At 35.2% G+C, this 20561-nt stretch overlaps 1 pseudogene; it reads right to left on the reverse strand.

Moving 5' to 3' along the window:
- Positions 1-9036: 9036 nt before the first annotated feature.
- The window catches only part of LOC116575525, a 105397-nt pseudogene continuing 93872 nt past the window's right edge, over positions 9037-20561 (reverse strand).

A 20561-nucleotide genomic window follows, 5' to 3' on the forward strand; every position in this document is an offset into this window, starting at 1 on the left:
ATACCTCAGATGGTATGAGTTGGTAAAAGGACACCATTTTAAAGTTGTATGATGAGCTATCTTCTCTCAATCCTGGCACTATGTCTCTGTGACTATATATAGATCCTCATTTGGAGGTAGGGCCAAACTTTCAATCTGTGGCTTTTTATGAATGTGAGGCCATGTGGTCTCTGTGACAGGTTGTGAATAAATAACTATTGACATGTCCCGCACAACGGAAAGGGATGCAGCCAGATGTGTGTATTAAAAAAACCCTCTAATTAGTACTGTATGTTGGCTACTTGAATTTAAACAAAACAAAACAAAAGTCCTCGATAAAAATGGACCTGATTTTAGAGGGACCAGCAAGAATCCAGAGTTCTCATTTAGGAGACTATGGCAGTGGTCCTGACAGGAAAGGCATGTTGTGGCTGATGGTTGTGGAGTTGTAAAGACACAGATGGCTTAGTTAGGTCTTTGTTTAGGATGAATGATAGCGAGCAACCACGATTTTGGACTTCATGGAACCAAATCCCCAAATTAGAACTAGAATTAGGGAAATTGACTGAAAGGTAAACAAAAATCACTAAATGACACCAACATAGTGATTCTTTTTTTCTCCATATAAAAAAATCTTTTTATGTTTATATATCTGGATATATTTTAAACTTCTCATTTTCCAAACAACTATTTGTATGTATAAATAATCACCTGAGTATGGAAATAACACAATTTACACACGTCAGTCCTAACACAGACTAACTCTTTGGTTTTGTTTTCAATGCAGAAATTTAACAGAATTTGCCAACAAATATTTATTGAGCACCTACTATGCGCCAGGTAATAACAGATTTTAGCTTATGATCTGTATTTTATCCCCACTCCCATACTTTTATAACATGAGTGGTAATTCTGAAAAAATTTAAACCACTTCAACTTCATTTTGAATAACTTGGAAGTTAAAAGTATTAAAAACGTGAAAGGAAAAATAAGTTACTTTTTTTAGTTTTTGAATATTGTATGCCAGCTGTCCTAAATGTTTTAAGAATCCTTTTAGCCTTTTCACCCTGCCTTCCCACTGTGTGCCCAGAATAATTGATTATCCGTGTGTGATCCTACAAGCATTGCAGCAAAAACGACAGAAAACAATGAACAAAGATAATGGGTTCTCACATTTTGCCCTGCCTACCTTTTTCTTTCAAACTAACTTAAGTTAATAAAACTTCCCATGAAAGCCTTTGAAATTTCATCATGGGTTTTGTGAAAGAGGTGAAAGTTGACCTAGAAGGGCCTGACCTATAACTTGACAGCTACTGGAAGTCTAGCCTCATAATTCAGAGGTCCAGGGACAGCTTTGCCTATAAACTCAAGTCTTCATTTCACTGACATTTTCAGGTTTAGTCTCCTTGAAAATGCTAACAAAAGTGAAGCATATCATTTCTCCGCTTGGGATAGCAATGGTGATGTTTATGGAACCGTTTGCTGTCTCAGGGGTAATCTCCCGGATAATTTGGATTAACCTTATCGGGTCTCTAGATACCACATTACCCAGGGTGGATGATCTCCAGAATAACCTTTCCAGATCCTAAAGTTTTACCCCAGCACCATGTTTTATCAAAAAACTTTCAACAGAAATCCATTAAAAACTACCCACCCAGGCTTACTTCAATCCTTTTGGTCAGAAGTGGCCTTCAGGTAGGCAAGAAAACATAATGTTTTCTGTGAGTAATTCTAATTAGAAAGTAGGGAAACCTGATATTTTCCTCTATTGACTTTTTCCATGAGACAGTTGTTATGTATCAATGTGCCTCACTCCTCCTATTTGTCTCGGTTTTGAAATTGATTACCTGCAAAAGGGGGATGTAGTACTTTTGTTAGTTTATTAGCTGGTGGAGAGAATTTACTTAAAGGAGTGAAGAATTTTCCCCAAGGAAGAATTTGTCTTTTGGAGAGGCAAGTGAGAGAATCTTTTACGTGTATTGATCAAAAGTCCTTCTGGACTTTTTTTTTTTTTTTTTGTTAAGGAAAGAGAGAGGTTAGATGCCTTCTGAAGCTGGGATCAACCCTGAAATTCTGTCACAGTCAAGACTTCTACATCCTAATTAAGCTTGCTTTTGTGAAATTTAATTATGTTCATAATTACTTTCTAGTGTTATAAAACTAGAGCTTAGAGTTCCAGTGTAAGACTATGAATTTCACTATCTCAAAACTGAAAAATAGTAATTACAACAATGAATTTATTTTATTCTTCTGTTTTTTAGAAAGTGCAGGCCCAGGTGAATCACTACAGTTTTTCAGGAAAATATTCATCCCATTTGAATCAGTTTAAAGAGGGAGAGCAGAATAGCAGCGGCTAATAAAATTCATGTCATATCTGTAATTGATAAGAGTACTTACGGTCTCAATTGAATGGGATAATAGAAGGAAAAAGATCACTTTGCATTCTTTATATTGAAACTTGTCCTTCTGAAAGTGAGACTGTATATATTCATTTACCTGATGCTCATTATTTTCTAAAATTAATCTGATTAGGGTCCATTTAAACATAGGGCGAAGGAAAGTATTAAGGTTGTCTGTGCTCAAAAAATAAGATCCTATTGCTGATTTACTTTATAAAATAGCTTGAACTGACCAAGTTATGAGATCCAACAGTTTAACCTTAGAAGGGACAGACAAAACACTTTTTTCAAAATAATGATAGTTTCTATTTCCCTGAGATTTTCCTTTGTGCTTGAGGGTTTGCATGTATAGTCTCATCAATCCTGACAACATTGTCAACTATATATTATCATCTCCATTTTGTAAAGGAGGAAAACTGAGACTCAGACTCAGGAAACCAAGATACCTGCCTGGGTTCACCTATCTGGGTTGAAATTCTGCAGTGGAGGAACTGCCATTGTAACCTTGTCTGTCTCTGATGCTCATATTCTTTCCACTATGCACCACGCCTACAAAATGCTTGGTTGCTTTCTGCTGTATCTACTTGAGAAGAAAACTAGAGAGGTTAACAGGAAAGGCCAAAATATGGGGATGGGAAATGGAACTGATTATGGGTGCAGTGGTGTTTTCACTGGAGAGTTACATATTTGGATAATATGTGTAGAGCTTTAGCCAGGCAATTAGAGGATGAACCACTTAAGCTAGCTAAAGGAATTTCCATTGAGCTTGGGAGTACAATTTATTAGAAAGATTAAAGACTGGTTGGACCATTTCCTTGTCTCAGACCAATGGAATAATGGAAAGAAATTTTGCATTCCAACGACAGAACAACTCCCTGCTAAAACTGGAGTGTGATATTTAAATAATAAGAATGATAGTTCTCATTTATGGGACTCATCCTAAGTATGAAGCTTTTTAGAAATGCAATATTTTTAACCTTACAACATCCTTGTTTTATTATTTCTGTTTTACAGTTGGGAGAAAAACAAAGAAATCAAGTATCCAGGAGTTTCCCTTAGGCTGACAAATATGTTCATCTTGATCTTGAGTCTGCATTCTTTTTCTCCAAAGAGAATATTTGATATACTTCCTTACCCATTGCAGGTTAATATATCTGAGAAGAAAAGCTTTAAAACTATATTTTAAGAGTAACAAGTTTTGCATATCATATTGGAGGTACTGGCAAGGTCACCAGCATGTTAGGTGGGATAGAGTAGATCTTAGAGAGGAGAAAACTTTTCTGATTTTACTTTTGTATCTTAAGCTAGTATGGTCCAGAAACAGTGGTGGAAACTTTGGAGGACCACTTTTGCTTTGAGGTAGGCAAATGGTCATAGACAAGTCATGTAACTTTGCTGGGCCCCAATTTTCTTTGCCTAGTTCAGTGCTTGGCATATAGCAGGAATGAAAATGATACATGATATAATTAAGCTCAGATTGCTAATTTTTTGGAGTTTCTTTCAGTTCTAAATTCTGTTACTCGGGCATAGTAACTTTGGTTTCTTTATTCTTTCAAAGAGGAAAATTGTGCCAATCTATTTGGCAAGGTTATCATGGGAATTAACTAGTATATTTTCCAAGTTATGGAGGTCCTACAGAAAAAGATAAGAAGAGCACATCTTCTTTCCTTTTAAATAGTTATGATAACTTTTATTTTTTTTATTTTTATTTTTTTTAAATTTTTTATTTCTTTTCAGCATAACAGTATTCATTGTTTTTGCACCACACCCAGTGCTCCATGCAATCCGTGCCCTCTCTAGTGCCCACCACCTGGTTCCCCCAATCTCCCACCCCCACCCCTTCAAAACCCTCAGATTGTTTTTCAGAGTCCATAGTCTCCCATGGTTCACCTCCCCTTCCAATTTCCCTCAACTCCCTTCTCTTCTCCATCTCCCCTTGTCCTCCATGTTATTTGTTATGCTCTACAAATAAGTGAAACCATATGATAATTAACTCTCTCTGCTTGATTTATTTCACTCAGCATAATCTCTTCCAGTCCCATCCATGTTGCTGCAAAAGTTGGGTATTCATCCTTTCTGATGGAGGCATAATACTCCATAGTGTATATGGACCACATATACATTCGCCTGCTGAAGGGCATCTTGGTTCTTTCCACAGTTTGGCGACCGTGGCCATTGCTGCTATAAACATTGGGGTACAGATGGCCCTTCTTTTCACTACATCTGTATCTTTGGGGTAAATACCCAGGAATGCAATTGCAGGGTCATAGGGAAGTTTTATTTTTAATTTCTTGAGGAATCTCCACACTGTTCTCCAAAGAGGCTGCACCAACTTGCATTTCCACCAACAGAATAAGAGGGTTCCCCTTTCTCCACATCCTCTCCAACACATGTTGTTTTCTGTCTTGCTACTTTTGGCCATTCTAACAGGTATAGGTGATATCTCAATGTGGTTTTAATTTGAATCTCCCTGATGGCTAGTGATGATGAACATTTTTTCATGTGTCTGATAGCCATTTGTATGTCTTCATTGGAGAAGTGTCTGTTCATATCTTTTTTAAAGATATGAACATTGTTAAAATATGATTGTCTGTTTTGTGTGTGTTGAGTTTGAGGAGTTCTTTATAGATCCTGGATATCAACCTTTTGTCTGTACTGTCATTTGCAAATATCTTCTCCCATTCCGTGGGTTGCCTCTTTATTTTGTTGACTGTTTCCTTTGCTGTGCAGAAGCTTTTGATCTTGATGAAGTTATGATAACTTTTATTAATATTTTGCATTGATCAGATGTTACAAATGTGTCAGGTTAACTATAGAGAAAATAAAACCTTCCCAGCAAGTTCAAAATCTGAATACTCTAGTAATGACACTAGTATTAGTAACCGAGTTTATTATTTTTTAAAAATTTATTTATTAATTTGAGAGAGAGCAGAGTAAGCAAGAACACAAGTAGGGGGAGAGAGGCAGAGGGAGAGGGATAAGCAGGATCTCTACTAAGCAGGATCTCTATTAAACAGGCAGCCCACTGTGGGGCTCAATCCCAGGACCCTCATGACCTGAACCAAAGGCAGATGCTTAACTGACTGAGACACCCAGGTGCCCAGTGACTGAGTATAAAATGTGACTTCATGCCAATGTTTGAGAGAATCTAGTCACATATATTGTAGCACAGGAAAGAATCAAACTGCCAACAGCCCAGACATGGCTAGAAGGAAGAGAATTCTCTGAAACCTTGTTCTATTAGTGGGACTTTCATACTGCTCCTTATCTTTGTGGTTTGGGATGGTAGCCATCATTGCATGGTCTCATAAAATGTGGAAGTCAGGTGTTTTGTGCACTAGGCTTGTAGTTTGCTTGTGAAGGTCAATCATCCATCTTGCTTCCAATTTTATTAATTTTTTGAAAAGTTGATAACTTTTCAAACTACCATCTGTTTATTGTGGAGATTGATAATGACTATACAATCATCTGAGAAAGTTCTATTTCTAAGACAAATATATGGAAGTTACATATTTGCTAAGCCTCTGAAAGATCAAAATAAATTAGAGGATCATATTAATAAAATGTTCCAAGTGGAACTTAGACTATATGATTTTATCACTCTTTTCTTTCCTAAAAGCCTTATGAACAAAAGAAAAGAAAAGAGAAATAAGGGGAAGACTGTTTCTCTGTTGGCAATGAAAAGTGTGTCATTTGCAAAATCTCCTGAAAACATGGTATTTTCTTAAACCACGAGAATGGACTTTTGTAGAAGTGTTAGTGGATTTCCCAGATTTGTACTAATAACATGCGGTGATTCCAAATTATCATTATACATTTACATGTAGAGAAACTGAATCAACAAAAACAATGTTATATGGGAAAAATACAAGAGTCAGCTTTTGGGTAATGATTTTCCATTAATTAAATATTCATTTATTCATCAATGCATTTATTCATTCAACCAGTAGTAAGCTCCCAGTACTGAGCTAGGTGATGAGGATAAGAAGATAACTAGTTTCATGTTTTTTCATTTAATTTGTTCCTAATTAAAATTTATAAAATTTACTTTGATAAATAACTTACAAAAGTTAAAAATAAGCTATCCCTATATTTCTGTTAATATGCATATTTCTCTTTATTTATGAATTTATTCTCTGCCAGAAATCCCTATGAATGGGGGAGAACCTTGAGTACTCTGAAGTATCTATAATGAGAAATATACACAAATTAAGAAATAATCAATAAGATACTAACACAAAAGCATGGTGCTTGCTAGAGACTCTCCCCATTGCAAATGCAAGAATCTTTTAATATTGAAACATGAGCTATGTGACTGTAGTATTGACTCTCCTCAAATATTTAAAAGGGTAAACCATGAGTGTATCTTAGATTAATACTTTAGAAAGAACTTTCTTTTATTTAAGAACTGGCTTAAGAAAAAAGAAAAAGAAAGGATTGGCTCCATATCTGAAAAGTCAAGACCTTCACTCACATGGTCTGATCCAAGGACTCAAATGATGTCAGTAAGGTTATCTTTCTTTCTTGGCTCTGCTTCTGTGTATTGGCCCCAGTTTTTGAGCAGGCGCCTCCCTCATGGTGATAAAATAGCTATCAGTAGTTCTAGGTTGAGGTCCTATTGTGCCAACAATTCAAGTGTAAGAGATTTTTTTTTTTTCCCGGTAGTTCCAATCAAAGTGTAAGGATTGAGTTTCAGTGGCTCTGGTTTATCTGTCTTGGGTCACATGCCCATCCATGGAGCTGGTTAGTGTCAGTCTCATCCAAACTACATGAGGATGAGGAATATCAGACTTCTATTACTAGAAGGAGAAGGCAGTAAGACCATGTCCATTATCTTATTTTTAGCAATATGTAGTATCTAGAAAGAGCCTATCTGTTCTCTGCCTTACATCACAGCAGAGGATTCCACGGTCAGCTGCCTCTCTCTCACCCCAGTGCATTAATATTTCGCTATCTTACACATTTGGGTTTGCTCATTAGTCTCTTTATGAGACCATGGTTTACAACCAGGGATTTTCAGGACTGTGAAATCCTTAAGTAGAGAATGTTTCCATTTATAGAAGAAAAATTGGTCTGTGCTATTTGGCCATATGGACTGCCTTAGTGAAAGACATGTATTATGTCATCAAAATCCCTTGATATTGATATAAAATCAACTTATATAGAGCAGGATATATATTTTGCATCCTCTTTATAAAGAACATTTAATACTATGTATCCTCAAAGAAAAAGCATCATGAAGTTGTATAAACTACATTAGAAATCATTTTTCATTTGGAAATTAAATTTCGGGTCCAACTGGGTGGTTATACTTAATCTAAAGATTTCTGAGTGTTTAAAATAGTAACATCTGCCAGTAGACTCATAAAGGAATCTATACATCATAAGAATCAGAGCAGTATGAAACTTTTAAATTTAACTTCCCATGAGGATGCAAGATTGGTATACTCCATTAAATAATATATATAAGGAATTATTCAATGAAGTTTCATTATATTGGTGACCACCCACTACTATTTTATTTTTGCATGAGTTTCTGCAGTCTGAAAGATTAAAACTCTTTATTTAAACTAGCCCTTGTTATAATGTGAGACCCTCAGGATTAAAAAAACCCATTATTTAATATTAACTATAAAATGCTTATTGGGGGTAGTAGAAACTAAGCTAGATTCCTAGTATATCAATAAACCATTAACATACAGGAAGAAAAACTCAGGAGGACTTAAATAGAGCATAGGAAGCACAAAAACACCTCAAAATATATAACACAGGAATAGTTACAACACAATATAAAAGTAATACTCTTAGAGTGGTATGAATTCCATACTCTGAAATAAAGCTAAATTATCTGAAAGCATTCATACTACCTGAACTTTTAGAATTACTGGGGAGTATACTAGGGCTTGGAAGTAGGAGCCTCAGAAAGTTTACTATTGTTTATCAGAATATTTATTCTTAGCAAGCGGGTGGGTGGGTAAGTACCCTTTTTTTTGATTCTCACGTAGATTTGGGTTTTAGTTTAATCTCTCTAGCATGAAAAATGCTTTGAAGTAATCTGGACAACCTTACTATAAAAACTCCCTAAAACAAAGAAATTCTTTAAGCAACACAAATTCCAGAAGACTGCTTGGAACTTTCAGGAATGAGAACTGTGATTTAAGAAAAGCCATGAGTAACAACTTCACTAGGAAACTTAGATTTCATGAGTCTGAAGCTATGTCTTGCATTGGATTGTCTTACAGGGACAACTTTGTCAGCAGAATTTGTCTCAAATTCATTGTGATGTTTTCCATTTTGTTTTTCAATGGAGTTGATTTTAGGAAGTGACTGCTAGTTCTCATTATCATAAAGAATGATCAGTCATAGGATATTATTTCCATTTTCCAGTTTTATTTCCTATTTGTTTGACTTTTTAAAAATTATCTTGTGCTTTTTACAATGTGTGCTCTGTGTGTGTGTGTGTAGTGTGTGGTAATACTGCAGATATTCTGAGTTCTGGACTACGCAGCATTCCAACCAATAATGCAGAATTGATATATGATGAATATAAATTTTATTATTATTACATATGTAATAATTATTATTTTCACCATTTTTTCAGTATGAAAGTAGTCATTTATTAAATGACCATATTATAAAAATAATCATGGTAGATACTTTAGTTCATCCCTCTAATATGCCTATTGATCTGGTCTTCCCTGTTACCAGCATGTCTACCTTCTGTAAAAGGGGTGGTCTTTTTCCTTCATTCCCTTTTGAGGAGAAGATAACTTGAAGGTCAATAAAAAGTTGTTTGCTTCTTTGAAATATTTTCCAACAGTACAGATCTGCTGAATCAGATCCTCCATGCAGATGATGCCATACTTACCAAGATATTGAGCAATCACTGTGTCACCTGTCAGGGCAATTCACTTGTTGATTTTTGCCTTCACCACACTCTTAGATCAATTCATTTACCACTTCAGGCATGGGTCCCCCCATGCTATATATGGTTCCACAGTTCCGAGCATGTTAACCGAAGCTTTGTTGAGCTTAACAAAGGTGCCATTGAAGAAGCTGCAACACCTCTGGAACCTTTGGGCTCACACCACTGCTACCTCTGATCCTGATGACAAGCACCAATATGAGTTCTGTAGGTACATAGGAGTTGCCAACTTTTCTTGCCATCCTGACCCTTTGAATCTCAGTTCTCTAGATCTGCCTATATTCTTTGTGGTAATGCTTAGCTTTTTGATAAATAGGTTTTCTCCTTGCTTTTCTTTTCTTTTTTTCTCCTTTTCTCTCTCTCTGTCTCTCTCTCTCTTTCTTTTTCTTTTTCTTTTCTTTTTTTTTTTAAGATTTTGTTTATTTATTTGACAGAGAGAGAGACAGCGAGAGAGAGAACACAAGCACAGGGAGTGTGAAGGTGAAACAGGCTTCTTGATGAGCTGGAAGCCCAATGTGGGGCTATATCCCGGGACCCCAGGACCATGACCTGAGCCGAAGGCAGACACTTAACAATGGAGCCACCCAGGTGCCCCTCTCCTTGCTTTTCGAAGCATTTTTTGCGCAAACTATTTTCTCAGACATTTGATCTTCAACTCTGAGAAATTCCTTTGCTTTTTTCTTAAGGATTTCTGGCACCATAGAAATCTTCTTTTTCTTCTCTTCTGCATCCTCTGTGGTTCCAGCTGGAAAAGACTATTTTCACCATTTTAAAAAAGATTTTATTTATTTATTTAATTTTCAGAGAGAGAGAGAGAGAGAGCACACAAGCAGGCAGAGTGTCAGGCAGAGGCAGAGAGAGAAACAGGCTCCCTGCCAAGCAAGGAACCTCATGCGGGACTCGATCCCAGGACCCTGGGATCAGGACCTGAGCCGAAAGCAGCAGCTTAACCGACTGAGCCACCCAGGCATCCCTATTTTCACCATTCTTAATGCACTATGCTAATAACTTTAACTTTCATAATAAATCCAAAAGGCAAATATTTATATCCTCATTTTACAGACTAGATAATTAAGACTTGGATAATTTGGATTAAAACTTGGGTAAGTATTATGTTAGCTACAGATTTTTTGTAGATGTCCTTTATCAGGTAGAGGACATTCTCTTCTGTTCCCACTTTGCAGAGAATTTTTATCATGAGTGGATTTGACTCCTGTAAAAGTCTTCCTTTTTTCACTGAGATTATCTATGTTTAAAAAAATTCTTAATAATGAATTACATTGATTGATTTTAAATATTGAACCAGCTTTCTATTCCTTGAATAAATCCCAGTTTGTTTATAATGTATTATATTTTTATATGTTACTGAATATAATTTGTTAGAATTTTGTTGATGATTTAGGCATTTGTAGTCACATGGATATTGGTCTGTAGTTTCTTATAATGTCTTATTTCTAGTTTTGGTATCATTGTGATGCCAGCTCTTAAAATAAGTTGGGAAGTGTTTTCTCAATTCATTTTCTGGAAGAGATAACATAAAATTGATATTTTTTCCTAAAAATGTTTGATAAATATGTTAGGTAGAAATCTCCAGTGAAACCATCTGGGCCAGGAGTTTTCTTTGTGGGAAGGTTTTCAATTTATTTAATAATATAAGAATATTCAGGTTATTTATTTCTTTTTCAGTGATTTCTGTTCATTAAAGTCCTGGCCCATTTGATTTAAGCTCTTGAAATCACGAGCATAGAATTGTTTGTTGTATTTCCTTATTATCCTTTTAATGTCTGTAAGATCTCTTATGCCTGCTACTGGTCATTTATATCGTCTCTTTTTTCTTGGTCAGTCTGCCTAGAGGTTTACAAATATTATTGATCTTTTCAAAGAACCATGTTTTAGTTTCATCAAATTTCTTATTAAAATTTTGTTGATTTTTGTTCTCAGATTTGGCTTTTCCTAGTCTCTATTTGGTTTGGGTTTACTTTTTTCTTCCTTTTCCACTTTCATTATCGAGACCTTTTTGTTTCTTTCTTTTCAAAGACTTTATTTGGAAGAGAGAGATCACAAGCAGGCAGAGCGGCAGGCAGAGGGAGAGCGAGAAGCGGGTCCCCGCTCAGCTGGGAGCAGGTTCAATCCTAGGACCCCAGGATCATGACCTGAACAGAAGGCAGATGCTTAACCAACTAGACCACCCAGGTGCCCTGAGACCTTTTTTTTCTAACATAAGATTTAATGTTATAAATATCCCTTTAAGAACTTTTAGCTGCATGCTGTAAGTTTTGATATTTTATCTTTTCATTTTCATTCAGTCAAAATATTTTCTAATTTCCCCTGAGACTTCCTCTTTCACCCATCGTTTATTTAGAAGTGTGTTGTCTACATTTCACAAATTGAGGATTTTCTGTTTTTTAAAATTAAAATCCTATTTACTTATTTGTTGGAGGGGTGGGGAACAATCAGGGGGAGCCCCAGGCAGAGGAATAAGCAGGCTCCCCACTAAGTAAGGACTTCAGTGCAGGACTTTAATGTTAGAACCCTGTGATCACAACCTGAGCTGAATTCAGGCAGATGCTTAACGGACTGAACCACCCAGGAATTCCTATTTCTCTTTAGATTATACAGTTTAATATCTAGTTAATTATAGTTCAAGAACATACTTTGTAAGATTTCTATCCTTTTAAAGTTGTTATTGTTTTAGATTATCTTATTTTTTCTTTAGCTGAGAATGTACTTATTTTGTCATCATTCGTGAAGGGTATTTTTGCTGGATGTAGAACTCAACAGTTCTTTTCTTTCTATGCTTTAAAGATGTCCTGCTTTAAGGATGTCTTACTTCTTTGTCTTTTAAGGAGAATTCTGCAGTCAAAATTTTGTTCTCCCATATGTAATATGTCATTTTTCTGTGGCTGCTTTCAAGATTTTAAAATTTATCTTTGTCATACAGTTACTTGGTTGCTATTTGTGCAAGCTTTTCTTTGAGTTTATGCTGTTTAGGGTCTGCTGAGTTTCATGAATCTCTAAATTTATGGCTTTCAACAAATTTCTTCAAATTTTTTTTTCTGCATCAATCTCTTTCTTCTCTCCTCCACAGAGTTTAATGACATAAAACAAGAGAACAACAAGTAAGAATAAATGGGCGTCTCTCATACTCTTCAACTCACTGTGATCCCTTTTCTCAGTCTTCTCCCCAGAAAGATAGGTTTTCTCAGAGGTTTTGCTGCCTGTATCCAACCTCAGTTTTGCATTGGGGGTCACTCTTGGGTCAAAGCTGGATGATAAAGGAGGAAATAAGATGGCAAAACTTACTCCTATTATAGATCATTCTTTAAGCCTTGGTTCCCTTGTATAATTTTTCACAGTTCCCTTGTAGTTGCTTTTTAATTCGTATAGAGTTTTTAGTTACACTAGTGGGAGAGAGAGCTGTAGTAGGGTTACTCCATTTTGGCTGGAGTTGTCATCTTTGATTTCTAAAAATGTACATCTTGCAGATGCTTCTATATCAACACATACCAGTTTGCTTATTTATTTTAAAGTGACAGAATACTCCAGTTTATAAATGTGTCATAGTTTATTTTTTATAAATGTGTCATAGTTTATTTAAGAAGTTGTTTATATATATTTTTTGTTATTAACAAAAATGAGACAACCTTTTATCCATGTGTTTTGGAATATTTTGGGGAGTATATCTGTAAGGTAAATTGCTAGTTAGGGAATACCTTCACCTTGACAAACAGCTGGAGAATGCCCATTTCTGCACAGTCATGCTCAACTAGAAACCTAAAAATTTTTGCAGTTTGATAAGTGAAAAAGCTATCTTGTTTTGATTTACATTTCTTTGTATAATGGTCCAAGTTGAACATTCTTTCATAAGAACAATAAAGCCACTGTGTACCTTTTTCTGATAACTGCTTGAGGTTTGTGTTTAGTTAGAAGGGTCAGTTCCTCCCCACCCTCAACCCCACCCAGATTTTAAATAAAGTCACTCAGACCTTCCCCTGGTTTATTTATGATTTTATTTAGTCTACATTCTTCACCATTGGCAGCCAATGCAAAAATGGTGTATTAAGGGTGTATTGGCTCATGTACCCTTCAGTAGAGTATTCCTACCTGTCTGACAGGACTAAGTATAATTCTGGAATAGAAAGAACTTGATTATGTAATTCCCAGACTTGAGCATGTTATTAAACTGTATAGAATATTCCATGAGGACTGACAAAGTGAGATGAAAAAAAAAAATCCCACATCACCTTAATTTCTGTGCATGCATGTAGTCACCTTTCAGTTCTGGGACTAAAAGAAGGGACACTGGGGGGTGTATTCTCAAGGCCATGCTGCTCTCTCCATTTGCTGACCTGAGGTGATTTCTGAACCTACTTGATGGCTACAGTGAATATTGGCTACACAAGCCATAGGTTGAAAAGTAAACTCTTATCTACATAAATTATCTACCATTAACCTTGAATGGTGAATTGAGGAAAGTAGAGAAGATGGGTTGTTTCTCCTTTCTGGTTCCTTCTGAAATGTTGGCTCAAGAGAAATGGGGAGAATAAATGTGTTCCCTTTAATAGACATGATTTTCTGTAGTGATGTCTATATAAAGGGTATATCCCTTTCTCTGATGAATGTAAGAAAACTTAGAAAGTTTTCTAAGATATTAGATTTATAAGTATACAGTATTTAACATTTCTTATTTTAAAATTTACATACAGTAGGTTGGTTTATTTACCTTAGACTTTTTGAGTGATTGCAGAATCTTGGCATTAAATATTCTTAACTGAAACTGAAGTCTCAGCCTCCAACAGAACTGCATTTCTTAGTTAACTTTTTATAGCAAAGATTTTTTTTGTTTGATTACTTTTGCCATCAAAATTGTCTTCAAAACTTGCTTCCTTTTGTATACTTCATTTTGATATTACCTATTTTTTCTTTTACCTTATATATTCTCTGTGTCAGGTATTCTTAATTTTTACTTCTTCTAAGAGTCCTATTTAGCTTTCATTTGTACATTTAATCAAAAAGAGTGCATTTCATTTGGCAGTTAGAGATTTGAGTTAACAATTAGAAAACAACATGGATTATCTTTATGTAATATTAGTAAGTTACTACTGATCTAACCAAGTCTTATCTTCTTGTCAGTTCTGTATGTCAACCCAGTTTATTCTAAAAATGATTAACTATTAATATTTTAGAAGTTTTACATACAATAAAATGAGCTCTTTTTGGTGCACAGCTCAAAGAGTTTGACAAATGTATGATTTGCATAACTATACATAGCTATAAGGTCAGCACTCCCTGACCTTATCACTTTCTCTTCTTTTACTCTGCTTTACTTTTTCTCATGGTATTAATAATCACCCAAAAAAGTATGTTCTATTCATTTGTTCATGTTTAGTTTCAGATTTCCCACATATGATATACACTCCATGACAGCAATGTGTCTTATTTCACCATTGTATTTCAATAACCTAGAAGAGTCCCTAACACATAAGTCTTAGATAAATATGTGATAGACAAACAAAAGTATGTGTCCTTTGTATGTAAAATTTCCAACTTTTACATCACTGTGTCCTCAGCACTCAGAACTAGTGTTACTGGCACAATGTATATATCTAATAAACATATGATGAATTAACAGAGATGGCCCTAATAACTCTTCTACCAAAAAGATATGTTAAATATGTATTATCTCATATATGAGGTGTGTGTGTGGTATGTCTGTAAGTTATGTAAAAAAGGGATGTGTTAAAAATTACTTAATACCAAGAAAAACAAACTTGTATTAGGAAATAAATAATGATGACTAGCACTTTTGTTTAAAAATCAGGTAATTTGGGCTTTAGGTAGGCACAATTCTAAAGATGTTCCTCAAGATTCTCATTCCCTGGCTATTCAATCACATACTATTCAAGGCACTGTTGTGAAAAGACACTGCAGATGTTACTTCAAGAAGCAAGAAAAACCTCAAATAAACAACCTAACCTTAAACCAAAAAAAAAAAAAAAAAAAAGCTAGAAAAAGAATAACAAATGAAGCCTAAAGCCAGCAGAAGGAAAGAAATAATAAAGATCAGCACAGAAATAAGTGATAATAGAAACTAAAAAACAGAACAACAGAACAGATTGAGGAAACCAGGAGCTGGTTCTTTGAAAAAAATAATAAAATTGATAAACTTCTAATCAGACTTATCAAAAAAAAAAAAGAGAAAGTACCTAAATAAATGAAGTCACAAATGAGAGAGGAGAAATAACAACCAATGCCACAGAAATATAAACTGTGGAAATATAAATATGAAAATATAAAATATGAAAACTATATGCCAACATAGTTGGACTTAGACAACCTGGAAGAAATGGACAAATTCTTAAACATGTGTACACTACCAAAACTGAAACAGGAAGAAATAGAAATTTTGAACAGACCAATAACCACCAAAGAAATTGAATCAGTAATCAAAAAATTCCCAAAAACTGTAAGTCCAAGGACACATAGCTTCACAGATGAAGTCTACCAAACATTTAAAGCTAACTATTCTTCTCAAACTATTCTAAAAAATAGAAAAGGATGGAAAACTTCCAAACTTATTCTGAGGCCTACATTAGCCTGATACCAAAACCAGATTAAGACTCTACCAAGAATGAGAACTATAAGCCAATATCCCTGATAAACATGGATGCAGAAACTATCAATAAAATACTAGTAAACCAAATCTAACAATACATTAAAAAAAATCACTCACCACAACAGCCTGGATTTATTCCTGGATTGCAAAAAGCAGTTCAATATTTACAAATCAATCAATGTGATATACCATATTACTAAAAGAAAGTGTTAAGAACCATATGATCATTTCAATAGATGCAGAGAAAATTTAACCAAATACAATATCATTCATGATAGAAACCCTTAACAAAATAGGTTTAGAAGGAATATACCTCAACATAATATAGGCCAGCTATGAAGAGCCCACAGCAAATATCATCCTGAATGGTCAAAAACTGAGGGCTTTTCCTCTACAATCAGGAACAAGACAGGGATGTCCAATCCCACCACTGTTATTTAACATAGTATTTACTGTAAGTCCTAACCTCAGCAATCACACAACAAAAAGAAATAAAAGGCATCCAAATGGTTAAGAAAGAAGTCAAATTTTCACTCTTTGTAGAAGACATGACACGCTATATAAAATATCCAAAAACTACTAAGAAGCTGCTAGAACCGATAAACAAATTCAGTAAAGGCTCAGGATTCAAAATTAACGTACAGAAATCTGCAGAATTTTTGTACAAGATAATGAAGAAGCAAAAAGAATTAAGAAAACAATCCTATTTATAGTCTCACCAAAAGCAGTAAGATACCTAGGAATAAACCTAACCAAAGAGGTGAGAAACCTGTACTCTAAAAACTATAAAATATTGATGATAGAAATTAAAGATGACACAAAGAGATGGAAAGACATTCCATGCTCATGAATTGGAAAAACAAATATTGTTAAAATGTCTATACTACCCAAAGCAGTCTACAGATTTAATGCAACCCCTATCAAAATATGAACAGCATTTTTTACACACCTAGAACAAGCAATCCTGAAGTTTGTTTGGAACCACAGAAGATCTCAAATAGTCAAAGCAAACTTGAGAATGAACAAGACTAAAAGTATTACAATCCTAGATTTCAAGATATACTACAAAGCTGTAGTAACCAAAATAGTATGATACTAACACAAAGGTAAACACACAGCTCAACACAACAGAATAGAAAACCCAGAAATGAACCCTCCAACCTATGTTGGAGGTTAAATGGTCAATTAACCTCCAACATAGCATGGAAGAGTACACAATAGGAAAAAGGCAATCTCTTCAACAAATGGTGTTGGAAAACCTGGACAGAAACATGCAAAAGAATGAAACTGGACCAAACACAAAACACTTTTTTACACTAAACACAAATTAGAAATTTAAGACGGATTAAAGATCTGAATGAACCCATAAAAATCCTAGAACAGAACACAGGCAGTAACCACTTTGATATGGGCCATAACAAATTCCTTCTATATACATCTCCAGAGGCAAGGGAAACAAAAGCAAAAATAAACTATTGGGACATTTAGGTGTGATTGGTGAAGGAAAGAAAGATTATATGGATTTAAAAACACAGATTTTAGAATTGTTATTATTATGAACTCCTTGAAGGCAATGAATGAAATCTTTCCATATCCCCAGTACCTAGTATTAAACCTGATGCCATAAAGATATTCAGTAACAGTTTACTGTATAAATGCATGACTAAGTACTCATTGAAGCAGTCTCCATACAAGGTACTTGAGAAATAGTTTATGTTCATTTCAGTGCCACAGAAAACTTTTGAAAAATGGGCCTCATCTACTTGCACCAAAATGTAGGTTTCACTTCAACTGGACCTCCAGAGATTAATAATATTACAAAAAATTAAGAGAAAATTATAAATAAATTACAAGACAATTGCCATTAAAAGTCAATTTTTAGTTATGCAATTTTCTGAAATAATAGCTTCCTTTTAACTCTGGCAGAAATTATTTTATAAATCTATTTTTAGCATTTAAGCTAATTCAAATAGTCAAATAAGATGAAGTTATATCAGAATATTATATTTTTGGCTAAGGGTCTGCAAAACTTACAAAGCAAAGAATAAATATGATATGATCTTTTAAATAAGTGATAAAGATCAAAACAGACTTAAGTTAGAGGTCGTGTTTACATATAAGAAAAAGCAACAACCATTCACAAATTATTACTGTGGTGCCTAAAGTAGATCTAGATATCAGTCACAGACAAGTAACTATTTCTATACTGTTCAAGAGTTGATACTAATGAGATTATGTCCCCCTCCCAACTTTGCTATGCTCATCAATATTTTCTACCTTTCTTCAGGGTACGTATGCTGCTGTGGAGACAAGAAGAGAAAGGGAAAGTGGAGAAAATGGGAGGAATTCTCCATATATGGGTACATTACTCTATAGAAAATCCTTAGTCATGGCAATGGGTATGGTGTCAGCCTAGACTGCCATAAAGGTATATCTGATTTTGGAAAAGCAATGTAAAATAGGAAGTGCAACCTATTCTATTAATGGTTTTTAACTGCTTCAACTTTTATACAAAACAGCATGATGACAATGCTTTGATCAAAGATCCAACATGGCTGACTTCTTGAGAAAGCATTTGAGTCCACAGAGATTGGCCAGAGATGAAACAATCTGTGGAACTCCAACTAGAAACCTTATAGGTCTCAGGTAGAGCATAGTGACTTTGATGGGAAATGGTGACTGAAACATGTTAGCATACTTCACATCTTAGTTTTTAAATGTTGCACATGATTCTGACAAAGGCAAAGCTGTAAGACAACAGATTATCAGTTGTTTAGGTTGAAAATGCGGAAAGGGTTGACAACTAAGGGACAGCACAGGGAAACTTGAGGGGGGTGACAGAACTACATCTTGATCGGTAGGATAGGTAGATAGGTAGATAGGATAGGTAGGATAGCAAGGGAAGATTTTTAAAGGTAGAGACTTGAGTCAAGTTAGAAAATTTTAGTGAAGACAGAAAATAGGCCAATGGGTGACCACACAGTGAGATAAATGCTAGGAGAGAAGTGAAGATATATATGAGAGAGTAGGGGCATGCAGGGCGCTAGCATCTACATCAGAGGCCAGGGAAGCCTGAAGGAGGAGTTGATACCTAGGTCAACAACTGAAAGATGGGTGTGAATTAGTAAGACTCTTGGATAGAGGAAAAGCATTTTCAAGGCAAGTGAGCAGCACATGGGAAAACATATATGTTAGAAGAGGCAGAAAGAAAATTGTATATGGTTCAGAATGACTGTGCTTGTAGAGGTTTTATAAGATTACTGGAAGCAGTGTGAAATATGAATATGCAAATGGAAAGACTAAAGGAAGGGGGAAGAACTACAGCCACACTATATGAAGACTAGACCAAGGTGGCTCTGATGGGGATAGAAGGAGGGGCAGAATCTTGAGATAATATGGGCATGCAATCAATAGGATTTAAAAGTCTTCTGGATGTGGACACTGAAAGGAATGGAATCAGTTGTCTGTCATGGGTGACTTGTTATAGTAATTCATGGAGATAGGAAATATTGGAGGAAGAATAGACTTGGGGTAAAAGTTAAGGAGTTTGGTTTTTGACATCTTGAATCTGGGTTCTCAAGGAATAAAATTTTTAAAAGATTTTATTTATTTATTTAATAGAGCAAGAGAGTGAGTGCACAAACAGGGTGGGTGGCAGAGGGAGAGGGAGAAGCAGATTCTCTGCTAAGTGAGGAGCCTGACATGGGACTCCATCCCAGGGGCCTGGGTTCATGACCTAAGCTGAAGGCAAACACTTAACCAACTGAGTCACCCAGGTGGCCCTCTCGAGGACTAATTTAATGAACATTTTCAACAGGCAATTGGATATTCTTGTTTGGAGCTCAGACTAAAAAATTAGAGATTGTCATCATATTAATGGTAGTTGAAACCACAGGCATAAATGAGATCACCCAGGGAAAATGAACAGAACAGGGAGAGAAAATGGGTTAAAAAGAGGGGTGAGGGATGAGACCCTGAAACGGAAGCTAAGAATTGACTTAAGAGGTAAGTAGTATCACAGAAGCCAAGAAAATTTCACTAATTCTTTCCTTTTAATACCTTAAAAAATCTACTATATCTTCTGACATGACAAAATACTTAAACAACAAAGATTAAGCAATTAAATGCAAGTAACAAAGAATACCATTCTTGCCCTGACTTCTCACTCCACTGTCCCAAAATAATATAGATCAGTGGAAAGTTTTGTAGCACACACAAAAAGTAAGAACTCATGGAAAATTAAAAATCACCAAAATGAATGTATCATGAGTGTTTTCTTAAGAGTGATAGAAGATCAATTGCATTACAACCAGTTGAGGTATCTGTGAAAGTGAACATTCCCAATATTTATCCCAAGTCTGCTGAGCCAGAATTTTTGCTGTGAACAAGAAGCATGCATTTTAATCAAGTTTCTCATGTGATGTTTATGTACATTTTTGTTTTTCAATTGAGAACCAATGGTCTTCAAGAAACAACTTTTCAAATGTTGAAAACCTTCTGGGGCACCTGAGTAGCTCAGTTGTTTAAACCTCCATCTCTTGATTTAGGTTCAGGTAATGAATTCAAGGTGATGAGATAAATCCCCTTGTGGGGCTCTGGGCTGTGTGCAGTCTGCTGGGGATTTTCTCTCTCCCTCTACCCT

The sequence above is a fragment of the Mustela erminea genome, chromosome 16, assembly GCF_009829155.1.
Source record: "Mustela erminea isolate mMusErm1 chromosome 16, mMusErm1.Pri, whole genome shotgun sequence".
Taxonomy (NCBI): Eukaryota; Metazoa; Chordata; class Mammalia; order Carnivora; family Mustelidae; genus Mustela; species Mustela erminea.